This window comes from Schistocerca serialis, chromosome 7 (assembly GCF_023864345.2).
Source record: "Schistocerca serialis cubense isolate TAMUIC-IGC-003099 chromosome 7, iqSchSeri2.2, whole genome shotgun sequence".
NCBI lineage: Eukaryota > Metazoa > Arthropoda > Insecta > Orthoptera > Acrididae > Schistocerca > Schistocerca serialis.
In genome coordinates this window covers 574,429,077-574,442,751 of record NC_064644.1, presented here as the reverse complement: position 1 = coordinate 574,442,751, position 13,675 = coordinate 574,429,077, and the positions used below count along the sequence as shown (strand labels likewise).

The 13,675-nt window shown below is 41.9% G+C and overlaps 1 protein-coding gene across 1 annotated transcript in view; it reads right to left on the bottom strand.

The window, feature by feature from the left end:
• Positions 1 to 13,675, bottom strand: part of LOC126413258 (ras-specific guanine nucleotide-releasing factor 2-like) — a 1,992,910-nt gene that overhangs the window by 242,701 nt on the left and 1,736,534 nt on the right. The window lies entirely within an intron of this gene.

The following is a 13,675-nucleotide window of genomic DNA, read 5'->3' as shown; positions in this document are numbered from 1 at the left end:
TGCAATTCTGTTAGTACTGCAGAATGAGTTAGTAGTAGTGGGCATGCCTCTGATGGAATTGGATGTGTTTTTGATTTTGGCAATAACAATGTAACTGTTGGTTTTATGGAAGTGGAGATTCTAAAGTCAATGTGATATAGAAGAATGGGACAAAATAAAAAAGTCATAGAAACAGAAATTACTTCATCAATTATCCAGTCACTAGAAACCACAAAGTCAAAATTTCAGCCCCAAGAATCTAATCCGAGACACGAGAACTGCAGCCAACAATGAGAAAATGAAGATAAGTGAAAAACTTTTTTTATATATCTTACGAAGAGACTGAAAATTTTCTGGTGATGTATGGGGAGAGTGAGATTACAAGCCACCAGATAAAGGAAGCATTGGTGATAGTGTTTGCTGTTAAAAATTTTCTTGTCTATCTTTTCAGGACAAAGTTCTCTCTAATTACAGATCAAAAGCTGAGGATGGCATTATTTGGGTCACACTCCAACCTCCCGGTGCAGTCAGCCCAACAGCTCCAGTGGTGGGCACTGTACTGAGTCCAGACAGTATAAGCCCACAGCACAGCATTCGAATGCCAACATATTGATGTTTCTGCTCACTGGCCTGGACCATGACTCTGACTGACAGGAGGTCCTCTGCTTCCACACTGAGACTGAGTGGAAATATGTGTTGGATGGCTTCCCCATTACAGTCACTTGTATCACCACTACCATGCACTGCGATCCTAACTTGTGGCACATCCTCCACTACCTCACCCACTACTTGGTGACCAAGCTCAGCTCCTGAAAACATATTTCTCACAGGCTGTCACTTGTCACTGATGTCATTATTTCAATCACTAGGACTGAAACACACTGGGTGATCATCCCAGTGGAACTGCAGCATTTGGTACTGAGCTTGCTGCATCAGGGACATTGAGGGATGTCCTGCATGAAGGCGATAGTTTGCCGACACATTTACTGTTGGGGATCAACAGCGATATCGAAAGAATGGTCCGCGACTGCACTGCGTGTGCCCAGCACCAAATAGCACCCCCACAATCTTTCATACTGAGGCTTACACCCCTGCCCCCTGAGACCGCATCTATCTCAGTTATGGATGAGGTACATTTTTGTGATTGATGTGGTGCTCAATGTGGATGCTAACTCAAAATACACCCATGTTGTACCCACAGTGTCCACTACAAGCAACGTCACCATCTCGCAGCCTTGGCCCAGGTCTCTGCCACTGAAGAACTGCCTCGCACACTGGTCTCCAATAATGGGCTGCAATTCACATCTGATCTGCCTTCAAAGATTACTGTGAGGTCAGTGGCATCAAATGTATTTCCAGCCCTCCATTCCACCCTTCCTCAAAAGGTGAAGCAGCATGTCTCATTTGTACTTTTAAGCAGAAAATGAAAAAAGTTGTCAAATCCTTTGCACTTATATTGACCCTCGTCCTGTTATTGAGCACTTATCAGACAATGCTTATAACAAGTTACTCCACAGGCAGCAACCACAGAGCCTGCTTCATCTTCTGACAACACACCCTTCAGACTCCATTCCTGTCCCTCCCAGTGATTTATGCCTGGTGCAGACGTGTGGTCCTACTCGTATAGGACTGCTGAGGCTCGGATGCCAGTGACAGTAGTGAAGACCCGAGGCCCAAATATAAAAGGGGCTCTCACATGTAGACGATGTCATTCTTTTGGACACTGAGGGTGGTGTGCATTAGGTGGTGATCCTAGCAGAATTATGCCAATGGATATTGAGCTTGCTGCACTGAATATACTGGGAGATGTCCAAACGAAGGCCTTAGTATGTCGACATGTGTACTGTCCAGAGATCAATGTAGATATCAGAGGAATGGTTGTTAGCTGCAGAGTGTGCACCTGGCACCAGGCAGCTTCCCACAATCTATCACCCCAGGCCTACCACCCAGTTTCTACAAGTGCTCTTTGTTAACTGAGCAGTTTTAAAGAAATGATATTCAAAGTGGTATGCATTGCCAAGGTAGCAAAACATCCGCCAATAATGCACAACATTCACAGATTTATTCACCTTCCTTGTTACATGAAAGGCAAAAGAACTGAAAAGGCAAGTGAATGAAAGGCTTAAAGAGCTTAACTGACAATAGATGGATGTCTTACAAAAACTGTATGTACAAATATCCAGCATGCTTGACATAGCTGTATTGACATCTTCAACTTTTATAGTCCTGTCTTCCTCAGTTGTGTGTAATATTACGGTATATCAATAATTTTTACTTATGGACCATCTGACAGCAACTGAATAAAACACAATTTTAGTGCCATACACGTTTCGCCTTTATTTTCTGCAAGGCATCATCATTAAAGCGTTCAGTGCATAGTATTGTGGAATGGGGAAAAAAACCGCAAATTGGCGTTCATAAGAAGAAGAACAACACCAAAAATGGAACAGGAGCGTAATATGTAGGAAATTGTCCACGCAACCTGCCAGTGATGATGCCTTGCAGAAAATAAAGGCGAAACGCGTATGGCACTAAAACTGTGTTTTAATCAGTTGCTGTCAGACGGTCCATAAGTAAAAATTATTAATATATCATAATCCAGCATGCCTTCACCTTTCATTTACTCATAACTGAAGCTCTTATTTTTCTCCCTTTATTTTAGGTACAGTCCTTCTAGTATAAATTTGTACTGTCACAGCCTTGTGATTCATCTGCAGGGTATGCACATTGTCTAAGGGGACACAGTGACCATCAAGTAACGAAATACGTTTATTATATTTTTCGGTCTTGGGTCACATAGTATCATTAACAGTTTTGAAATCTTAGCAAGTTATCACAAGATGATCTCTTAAAAAAAAAAGGCAACAGAAAAATACTATAAAACTAAGTTACAAATCAAAATAAATCCAATAAATAATGATACGGATTTTAATATACTACTTAGTAACACAATATGTGAATGTCTTCTGGCCTGTTGAGTTGATGAGTTACTATGTAACATTTCATGATAATTTCCTAAGAAGTTGAAATTGGTAATAATGCTGTTTCAACATGGTCTGAGGACTGATCTATTAATTTACTGGTGGTTGTGTTTTACATCCAAATTCATCTGGGAATATCAACTGTATACTGAGCATATGTGACTGGGAATATTATGAAAGAATTTTGGAATGTTTATATATTTCACTTTCCACAGACCAATGACAGATCACGAGCGTTATATAACAAGCATAGTAATTTTGGCATGGAAAGTTCTGGCAGAAAGTAAATAATTGAGGAATACAGGTAACAACTCATCAAATAGTAGAGGTTTGAGACATCAATAGGCACACAAATAAGACTGAGCACATCACTAGCTTCCAAATGAATCCCCTTTAAAGCTGGAGTACATGTGGGTAAGCATCCCCTCTCCGCCTCATCCCCCCCCCCCCCCCCCCCCCCACACACACACACAAATTCCACGAATACAGTTCTACTGGTAAAAGTTCTACTGGTAGAATTGGGTGAGAGGTTATATTGGATGGAGTGAGTGAGACAAAGATGCCAGGGGGTGTGACGGAGGGTTGTGCAAAAATGGATGACAGCTCCCGGAGGGAGGGAGCACAAAGAAGGGATAGGAATTTGGGAGGGTGAAGCAGCAGGTGCACAGTATAGGAATATAACATATAGGCCTATGAGTTCATGCAGCAGACAATGAGAATGACAATGACAAGAGGAGAGGGTCTCAAACCAGGAAGGGGAAAGTGTAGGGAAGAGGGTGTGGAGAAATTGAGGGCAAGAGGATATCAGGAATGAAACTTGTGTTGCAAGGATAACTCATATCTACAGAGTTAAGAAAAGTTGGTGCTGGCACGAAGGATCCAGATGGCATGGATCATGAAGCAACCATTGAAACTGAGTAGGTTCTATTCAGCAGCATGTTGGCCACTGGGTGGTCAATTCTGCTCTTGCCCACAGCTTTTTAGGAGCCTTTCATTCGTATGGACAGATGGTTGGTGGTCATGCCCATGTAAAATGTTTACAGAAATTACAGCAGAGCTGGTATATGACATGGCTGCTTCCATGGGTGAGTTTGTGTCTGATGCAGTAGGATAAGCATGTGGCAGGACTGGAGTAGGGGATATGCACTAGCATCCTACTCTGCACACTCACCTTCAACAACCTGCCCCAGGACACTAGCTTTACACCCCCCGCCCCCCTCCCACCACACACACAGATTTCAGAATGAAAGGAATAAATTTTCTGCCTTCTCTTTCTCTTGTTTCTGCATCTCTCTACATTCCCTCTCCAGATTTTTTAAAATTCTTTTTCTGTCCATACCTTCTGTTTTCTGCAAGTGGTGGATGCTTGACTGGTTAACTCAATGCACGAAGCTAAGTGTGTTAAGTGATGTACTGTAATGAAAGTTATAATGAATGATGAAAGAGAAGTGATCTGTTGTGCCCTGTAAGTTGATAAGGGAGGATATGATGACTACTGGCTGCTATCCCCCAGAGGGCAGTGAAGTTTATTGATATGATGCAATGCAAGGTGTTGTTTTATTGAGGTTATTTGTGAGTAGGCACAAGATCCTGTGGTTATGTAGTTGAAGGTAATTATGTGCAGATAAGAGTTCCTGTGTCAGCTGATTTAAGTGGTGGTGGTAGCTTAACTAATGCTTAGTTGTTTTAAGTGATAATTGTATGAGAGGAGATGATTCAGTGATGTTAAATGGTCTATTTTATGCTGTCACCCCCAGAGGGCAGTGCAGAGCCATTAACCAAGATTCATTCTACCAAACAGTGAGTTTCCAGTTGAGACAATGTGTTTTTGGCATCATTTAAATTGCAGCCTATGTTACCAGTGAACGCTTATTATAAGCAGAGGCCGCATGGCCAAACACATGGACTGGCATAGTTGTCACCTTGCGATAAGCCAGACACACCCCTACACATTATCACTTCTCTCTCTCTTCTTCATCTGGTGTGCCATAAATTAAATCTTATTTTCATTTGATTTATATATCATTCCTTGTATAGGTTCTGAGTGAGCATAAACTGTAATGAATTTTGTGGTAAACTATTCCATCATCTTTCATATGATCTTTTGTTCACTACTTTTGTTTTAAGTTGTAATTTTTCTTTAACCAATGATGTATATATGACAATGCACTTGCTCAGTTGACTATTGCATAGTATGTACTAAGTTTTAAGTGGTTATAAGTAACAGCTAAAATTTTTTGTGAGAAGGATGACCCAGGTGCATAAGTACATGTATTATGTGGAAAGTTCAGGTATTTTGAAGATTCTGAGGTGCTTACAGTACCTACTCCCAAATACTGTATAGGTCTTTGTCATGTGATGAAAAAGCTATTTGCATTGTTCAGCTTTGTTGTAGAATTTTAGTGTTGTACTGCATTTCACTTGTAGATATCTTTTATTGACAATGTTTTTGTTTTGTCTTTCAAAAGAATGCATCAAGTTTACTAAAGTTTTTCTATGACGCTGCTTATTACAAGTCTGCATCATTGAATGTTTCGTTTTGTTGTCAAACCCAGAATGTGCAGCCCTCTTTGCGGTGTTTATTCCATTTGTCTTTTACTGTCCAACAGATTGTGATACTTCGAATTTTCATCTAGCTTTTGGAACTAATGTCCACTACTTTGCAGATGAGCTAATTTCACTGTCAGTTTAGAAGCATTTATTTCCCTGTTTTCTTTCAAGCTGTCCCTAAGAGTTAAAAATGATTACACATTTTTTGACTCTCACGTCTGCCAAATTGACTGTTTCCCTTCAGTCTCTCTTTACAAAACTTCCCTGACCTGTTTCCAGTGATATTAACATTTACTTTTTTCTTACCTATGTGTTCTACATGGTATATTAAGTCCTGCAGTACTCTATTGCACCTCAGTGCTTCTGTATTGAAATTTTAGCCATTTTGGGACAACTCTGTAGCAGTTTTTGTGGGGACAACAGATTCCTCAAATGGATGGCCAGAGTTTTCTGAATTTTGTGGTTGCTGAAATTCAACACAGAGATGCACTCTTCACCCTATTTCTGCTTTAAATTTAAAACAAGTACTGTACTAACAGTCTGGCCTAACCCTTGTTAACCCTTGTTTTTGTCATACAACAGTTAAGATTCTTTCATGCACAAATTTGGTGTCACTCTGTACTTGGTGTTTGACCAGCTGTTAGACAGAATTGTCTTTCTCTATTTTTACATGTACTTGGTGTTATACTGCAAGTACATGCCACCAGCTGTGCTTCAAAAAACATTTTCTTCGATATTGCTTTAGAAAGCATACACATACTGTGTCGAGTGCTGAAAGTGCCACCTCACCCTCACCCCTCTTGCTCTCCCACTGCCCATGCGCCTACCTCTCTGCTCTTTCCCCTCCCGCAAGACGTGCATTACGCTGCAGATAATACCCCCCTTCATCATCCTACTAGAGAGAAGCACTACTAAAGTTTGTCGACATCACACATGCATTTCTCTTGCTGACCACTGGACAAGCCACCTGTTCTTCTTCCATCGGTCGTCAGTTTCTTTACACACAATGTGTGCACTTCTGTCGCAGAGAACCACATTCTAGCTGTGAATCTTTTCGTATTTTATGAACTGATGATAAACTCCCTGCATTCTTTCCCTTCCTTTATTGAAGTTTTACGAATAGGTTTATCTTTTCTTTTGATTTTCTAAGATTTTGACTATTATTTGATAGTCCTGGCAACTTCCAAGGGAATTTGATTAAAAAATTTATTTCAAAGGTCCAGTAAAATCTTTATGAGTTGTCTCCCAGAGCAACTGCTACTGTGCCTATGTGACATAAGTTGCCTGCCTTTCACAACTGAGGCAGTTCTGTCCAGTTGAAGCTGGTGACAAGAGATGCCTTCAGTCCTCTACCAAAACTGCTAGTGAATTCATGCCATCAGTTTTAGCTAATAGTGTGCGTCGGGATACAGGTCACATGTGTGAATGCTGGAGCATTCCGCAGTGCAGAGCACAGTTGACTCTCTCTTTTGTGATCAAGACCTTGAGCAGAACAGGCATCTTTCATGGGAGGCAGAGCCTTCCGACCCTAGGCAAGCCCTTTGTATACCATACACTGAAATATATTCTCTTTATTTTACCTAATTTTCTTGTTCTGTCACATAACAGCAGCCCTGGATACCCACTCACATGTCCTTAGTGCTCAACCATCTGTACACAGTCATCAGAAGTTGGATGCAGCAACCTTCTTACCCTTCTCCTGATCCATCACCAGCAGCTAACATGGAGCCGGGTGTGGAAGCACAAAAGGAAACATGCGTGATGCGTCTGTGCTGCTACCGTGGCTCACAGTGTGCACGGGCAAGCCATTCACACTTGGTGCAGATTCCCTGCCGCTGCCACTGCCCACCTGAGTTGCCCACTGACAATGTAAATCCGCTGAGTGCAGTGTGGTATGCCATGAAGCCTTGCCACCACACACTGGCCAAGATGTCTGCATTGCAGGTTCTGTTGTTGTCATTCAGGTGCACGGCCCACCTGCTGCCACACTGCCCTGAGGTGACGACCCATATTCGCTGCCAGTCAGCTCCCTCCTGCCATCTCCATTAGGGTCCTGGCCTCAACGCCTGGGTTGCGTACTTTTGCCACCATGCAGCCAGTCATCCTGCCACCCATGCCTCTGTATACGGGTACATGTAGCACTCCAGCCCGATATTATAGTCTCAGCAGGCCAGGCCCAGCTTCTCCATCGCTGCCCACTATTTCTGAGCCAGGTGCCAAGGCACAAAAGAAAAATACAAAGCATCCGTGCTGCTGCTGTTTATCATGGAGTGCATGGGTGCACTATTCACTGTCGGTGTGGCTTCCCTGCCACTGCCGCCACTCCCCTGCAGCTGCTGCCGCCCACATCCGTCGCCAATGATGTTGTCCATGTGCTGAGTGCACTGTGGCAGGCCACAAAGCCTTGCTGCCATGCACCAGCAAAGATGGCTGCGACACAGGTTTAGCTGGTGGTGGCATACCTGCCACCATGCTGCCCAGAGGTGCCATCCCACATTCGTCACCACTCAGCTCCCTGCTGCCATATCCATTAAGGTCCTGGCCCTTTCTCAGGGCACATACTTTCGCTGTCATGCAGCCCGCCACCGCTGCTTCTGCGTGGCGCGATGTGACGACTGTACTGTGAGTGTTGAGATGTACTGAGGCGATGGCAGACATTTGTTCAGAGAAGAATATAGAGATCAGTAAATTATAGTACACAATTGAATTTTGCATCTTATGCAATTATTACTTGTTTTTTGGAGGTGTCTTTACCTAGGATGATTTGAATTCTAAATTTTTGTGAGTGTAGTTATTGTGAGGTACGTTGAATGTGTAATTGTTCTTACATAATCATTTCACATGCTTGCTGATTGGGTTGTGATAAGTTTTGAGAGTTTTTGATGAATCTCCAGGGATGCGCAGCTTGCACAATGTATCTGGCAACCACAAAGTCCCCTAGCCGTTCATGGCATTCTCTTCCATTTCGTTTTCATGCCATGATCAACACCCTTTTGTTTCTTCTTTCCTGTATGATCATTTACCTACCCTCTACAGTCCAGAAAGGTGATATACTTACTGATATCAATTACCATCTTGGTGTCCACAGCTGGTGTAACTTTCAGTTTCCTTAGATTGTTAAGATTATGTTTTCATTTATGTTTCTATTTGATGTCCACAGAGCATTCCTCCTCACCTGGAATGTCATCAACACTGAAAATAATATAAAACAAATTTATCCAAATAACATAAGTAACTTGGATATGACAGTTTTCCCCACTCCAGGTAGCTTAGATTGATTCTGATGACACTGCTATTTATGCTACTGACCAAGCAATACTGCACCAGCAAATGCCTTCAAGCATTGGGTTACACTCGCATCCATGCAGACACTGACCTTGCAATCAGCATGCAATGGGAACAATAGAATGTCTTTTTGTTCTCCTTCTAACTAAGCTGATTCGTGGATACTTAACAGAACCATTGCGTGCTTCAGCTAGTGCATTCCAGCATTGCATACTTTATGAAGTTGCCATCAACAAACTGTTTTATTAACTCTTTGCCTTAGGCATGTTAAACATTGTTCTCACCAGTGATGATAGTTTCACCTTCCTCCATCAACAATGTCAAACGATATCAGTTTGATGCACTGATATCACCATTCTACTCATTCACAGTAACTACCAGTCTTACTTATGGCTGTCAGTTTACTTATATAGAACTGTTCAATTTTATGGTATGTTGATGCCTTGTAGGAACTTGGTTATCATGCCAGTATAGCTGTTAACCTGAACCAACTAGGGCTAATGCCTTTGTCAAGAGGCTTGTATACCTATTTGATGATGAGGTGCTGTACAGTATTTGTTCTACTCATTAGTACTAATGGCACTCCATCCTTTAAAAACTATCCATCCTTATCAGGTATGTATTCAAATGTTTAGATAACTTATTGTACATGCTGCATCAAGTGTCCATAATGGCTGACTTGAATTTGGCAGTTTTCAAGAAGAAGAGACAGCCTTACAACAAGTTACCAACTATTTAATTTCCCGCCCAGATAGCAGTGTGTTAGACCACACGGCTATTCAGGTGGGCTTGTACCTATTACTTGTGCCAAGCCTGTCTCCTATCCTATCCTATCCTAACCCTCTCCTTCTTCCTTACCATTATCAACCCTTGCCAGGGATGTGGAAAAGTCATTAACAGCACAGCTGGTGGAGGAGGCACACTTTCCCTCCTAGGGGCAAATGAGGAGTGGAACCACTGCCTTGTGGTGAAGAGGGATCTTCAAAGGCTGAGAGAGTAAACCCTGAAAGAAAATCCTCAGATAAGTTAGGCTTAGGAGGCCAGCAGAGGAGAAAAAGTTGTTATTGCTTTCAATAAAAGAACAAGCCTCAGATTAAAAATACCTAATGTAAACAGCACTTCTTATGCTCATGAAATGAATGACGGCTCTTCATGGCCTGAAGAAAAACCAAGGAATGCAAGAAGGTACACCAAACAACAACAGGAAACTAGGACTCAACAAAAAGACAAAAACAGATTGAGAGTGGGAACATTAAATGTAATTACCTTGACAGGAAAGACCGAAGAGATTGTACACATGATGGAGAGGAGAAAGATTCATATCCTTCGATTGAGTGAGACCAAGTGGAAGGGAAAAATCTCTAAATTGCTGAGGGGTGGGTACAAATTATACTGGCAGGGTCACAATACAGAGGCAAAAATGGAGTGAAGCTTGTGTTTCACAAAGACATTGACCCAGTTACAGATGTAAGCTTTGTAAGTGAAAGGATAATTAGAGCAAGAGTGAACTTGGGAAAGAATAGTTTTACTATACTCCAAGTACGCACCTCAGCAAGGGTGCAGTGAGGAAGATAAAATGAAATTCCTTGAAGAACTGGAAGACAAAGTAAGAGAAGATAACATTATGATAATTGGGGATCTGAATGCTCAGACTGGTATGGATAGAAATGGATATGAGGAGGTGATGGGTCCTTTTGGATACGGAAGACAAAATGTTGAGGGTGAAGAAATTTTAAATATGTGCATAAGGAATCATATTTTGAAGAATACGTTCTTCAAGAAACAAGATAGCCATAAGATTACTAGATATAGCTGGGATGGCAAATCTAAGATAGTTATAGACTATATATTAACAGACAAATTAATTGGAGGAAAAGGGACACTAAAGTCATACCAAGTGAGCACTTGGATAGTGACCACAGGTTACTAGTAGCTGATCTAAATTATAAACTGTACAAAGAATGCCAAAAATTAAGGAGTGGAAGTTGAGAAAAGAAGAAAATAAGAAAAGTTTCCAAAATCTAGAACCACAAAAATTGCCAAAAACTGAAAGGGGTAGGGTAGATGAGGATTGGAACCTATTTAAAACATCAACAGTTAACAGTGCTGTGCAGCAAAACGAAGGGTAAAGTGAAAGACAAAGAAACCAGTTGGTGGAATGATAGAGTAAGAGACGCAATTAAAAAATGTAATATGGCAAAGAAAAACATGGAGTTTCAAAAAAGAAATCAGAACCAGGGGCTGGTGCCAAAAGATCAACACACGGCGACAGCACTGGAGAAAGAATACCAACAAAATAAACTCCAAGCAAAGAGAATTGTGAAAGAAGAAAAGGAGAAGAGTTGGGAAATGTTCACCAGAAACTAGAGATGGATAGCAACGGGAACCGAAAACTGCTATATGGGTCATTGACAAGTAAAAGATTTGATAGGGAAGACATAAAAGTGATTGAAACAGGTGATGGGGGTATTAACAGGGACACGGAAGGTATCAGAGAAGAGATGAAGAATTATTTTGAAATATTACTGAAAGAGGAAGGTGCACAAGAAAGTAACACCAAAGTCATTGAATTAGAGGAGGAGCAGGATCCAATCTCTCGGTTAGAAACAGAGAATTGTCTGAAACAGAGGAAAAGTGGAAAGGCGGATGGAGTAGATGAGCTGACAGTGGATGTGATTAAAGCCGCAGGAATCCATGGAATACAATGGTTACACTGGGTGCTGGGGGTGATATGGAAAGAAAACAAAGTGCCGGATGAATGGAAGAAAGGAATTATAATACCATTGTTCAAGAAAAGTGGTAGAAAGAAATGCACCAACTACCGAGGAATCACACTGTTATCACACTGCCTTAAGATAATGGAGAAGGTCATAGTAAAAAGATTGCAGAAAATTCTAGAACACCAATTACAGGAACAACCGCATGGGTTCAGAAGTAATAGGGGAACAATAGACCTTGTTTTCTCCCTCCATCAGTTAATGGAGAAGTATTGGGAAAAAGGAAAGGACATGATAGTAGTATCCATGGATTTGGAAAAAGCATATAACAGTGTACCAAGGGATAAAATATGGGAATGCTTGAGAAAACATAATCTTCCTGATTTATTAATTAAAAAACTCCAGATGGTGTACGATGGTTGTGAGAGCAGTGTATAAGTAGGAGGTGGAAGATCAAAATAGCTTAAGACAAAGAGAGGTGTTCAGCAAGGCAGTTCACTCTCCCCTTTACTCTTCATTACACTTATGGACACAATCATGAAAGAAATCAAGGAGGAAGAAAAATGAAGATCTCAGTGCTTTTGTTTTTGCTGATGACATCGCCACTTGGGAAGAGACAGAAATGGAGGTTCAAAGTAGACTAGATTAGGAACAAGACAGTGGCAATGAAGATGAGCAAGACGCCCACACCTTGTAACATCATACTGGAGGGGGTGAAGGTTGAATGTGTGGAAAGCTTCAATTATCTAGGAAGCATCATATCACACAATGGAAGTTCCAAACTAGAAGTATTAAACAGAATAACAAAAGGATCTAGCTTCTTCCACCAAGTACGAAATCTAATCTGGGAAAAGGAAGTCCCTCTAAGAGCCAAACAGACCCTGTATAAAACTTATCTCCTGCCAATCTTGATGTATAGTCTAGAGGCCTGTGTCATAAATAAGAGAGAAGAGAGTCAAATACAAGCATGTTAAATAAGTTCCTAGGTCAGCTCTACAAAAAGATTAGGAGAGACAGAGCCAGGAAGACCTGCAGGTGACTGACTGCTAAGGAGAGGATGACAGCTTTGAGACTGAAGTGATTCGGTAATGTGAAGAGAATGCACCTGACTCGAACTCCGCACGAGTATCTGGAGATGGAAGTGCCAGGAAGAAGACCAATTGGGCTGCCTAGAAAGAGATGGACAGACCAGGTTAAGGAAGATCTCAAGAGGAGAGGAGTAACATGGGACGTAGTGGAGAGGGAAAAGCTATACCAGGACAGAAACCAATGGGACCACATCAGTCACCAAGTTCCTACCCAGCTCACTGGAAGGAAATCCTGATGATGACCTGTGGCAACTGCAACTGATTACAACCATTCCCAGTTACCTGGCCTACAACTGCAAAACACATACTCTGGGAAACCAATGACACCCTGGTAATTAGCAAAGATCATCAAACACATGCTACCTTGTATCTCAATGACCTTTAGTCTTGTCCACATACCAATTACTACATGTGTCCTATTTTATCACCTAACACTAGGGTAAAGAGCTGAACTGACACTATTTCTAGAAGGAACTACCACCCCTCTGTGCCCTCGTGTTGTTCCGAGAATGCATAGACCTTGGTTTGGCCCTGGTCATGGTATTATGCTGAGCTAGAGATGCCACCATGGTATTGCTGAGTGAGAGACATCACCTTCTTCTATATTTGTATCTATCTCATATTCTTAAATTGCCCCCTGTTGTTTTGACAATGCATGGACCTTGGTTCAGCCCTGTCGGCAATAGTCTAATATAATCCATGTGTCAACCTACTACCATTACCACACTATGGCCAACTACCATCTTTCTAACTTGTTACCACCCTATGGCCAAGTCTCAGACATATCATATCACCTTAGCAGCCAATGGTTTTCACTCACTATGAATGGGAGGGCTGGGTGCCATCATGTGAGGTATGAGAGAGGGTCAGTGAGGTAGCAGCCACAACAGTGGGTCACTCTCTTGCCTGCCAGCTTCCTTGCCCTCTGGATGTGTCCGCCAGTTCTTCCTATTGAGGGTGAAATGCTCTTTCCATACAATGTGCATTCACTCCATGGCTACAGCCAGTTGTCATGCACATTGTACCCCTAAGTGGTAGGACTTGGGAAAAAGCCCACGTTTTCTATGAAACCTCG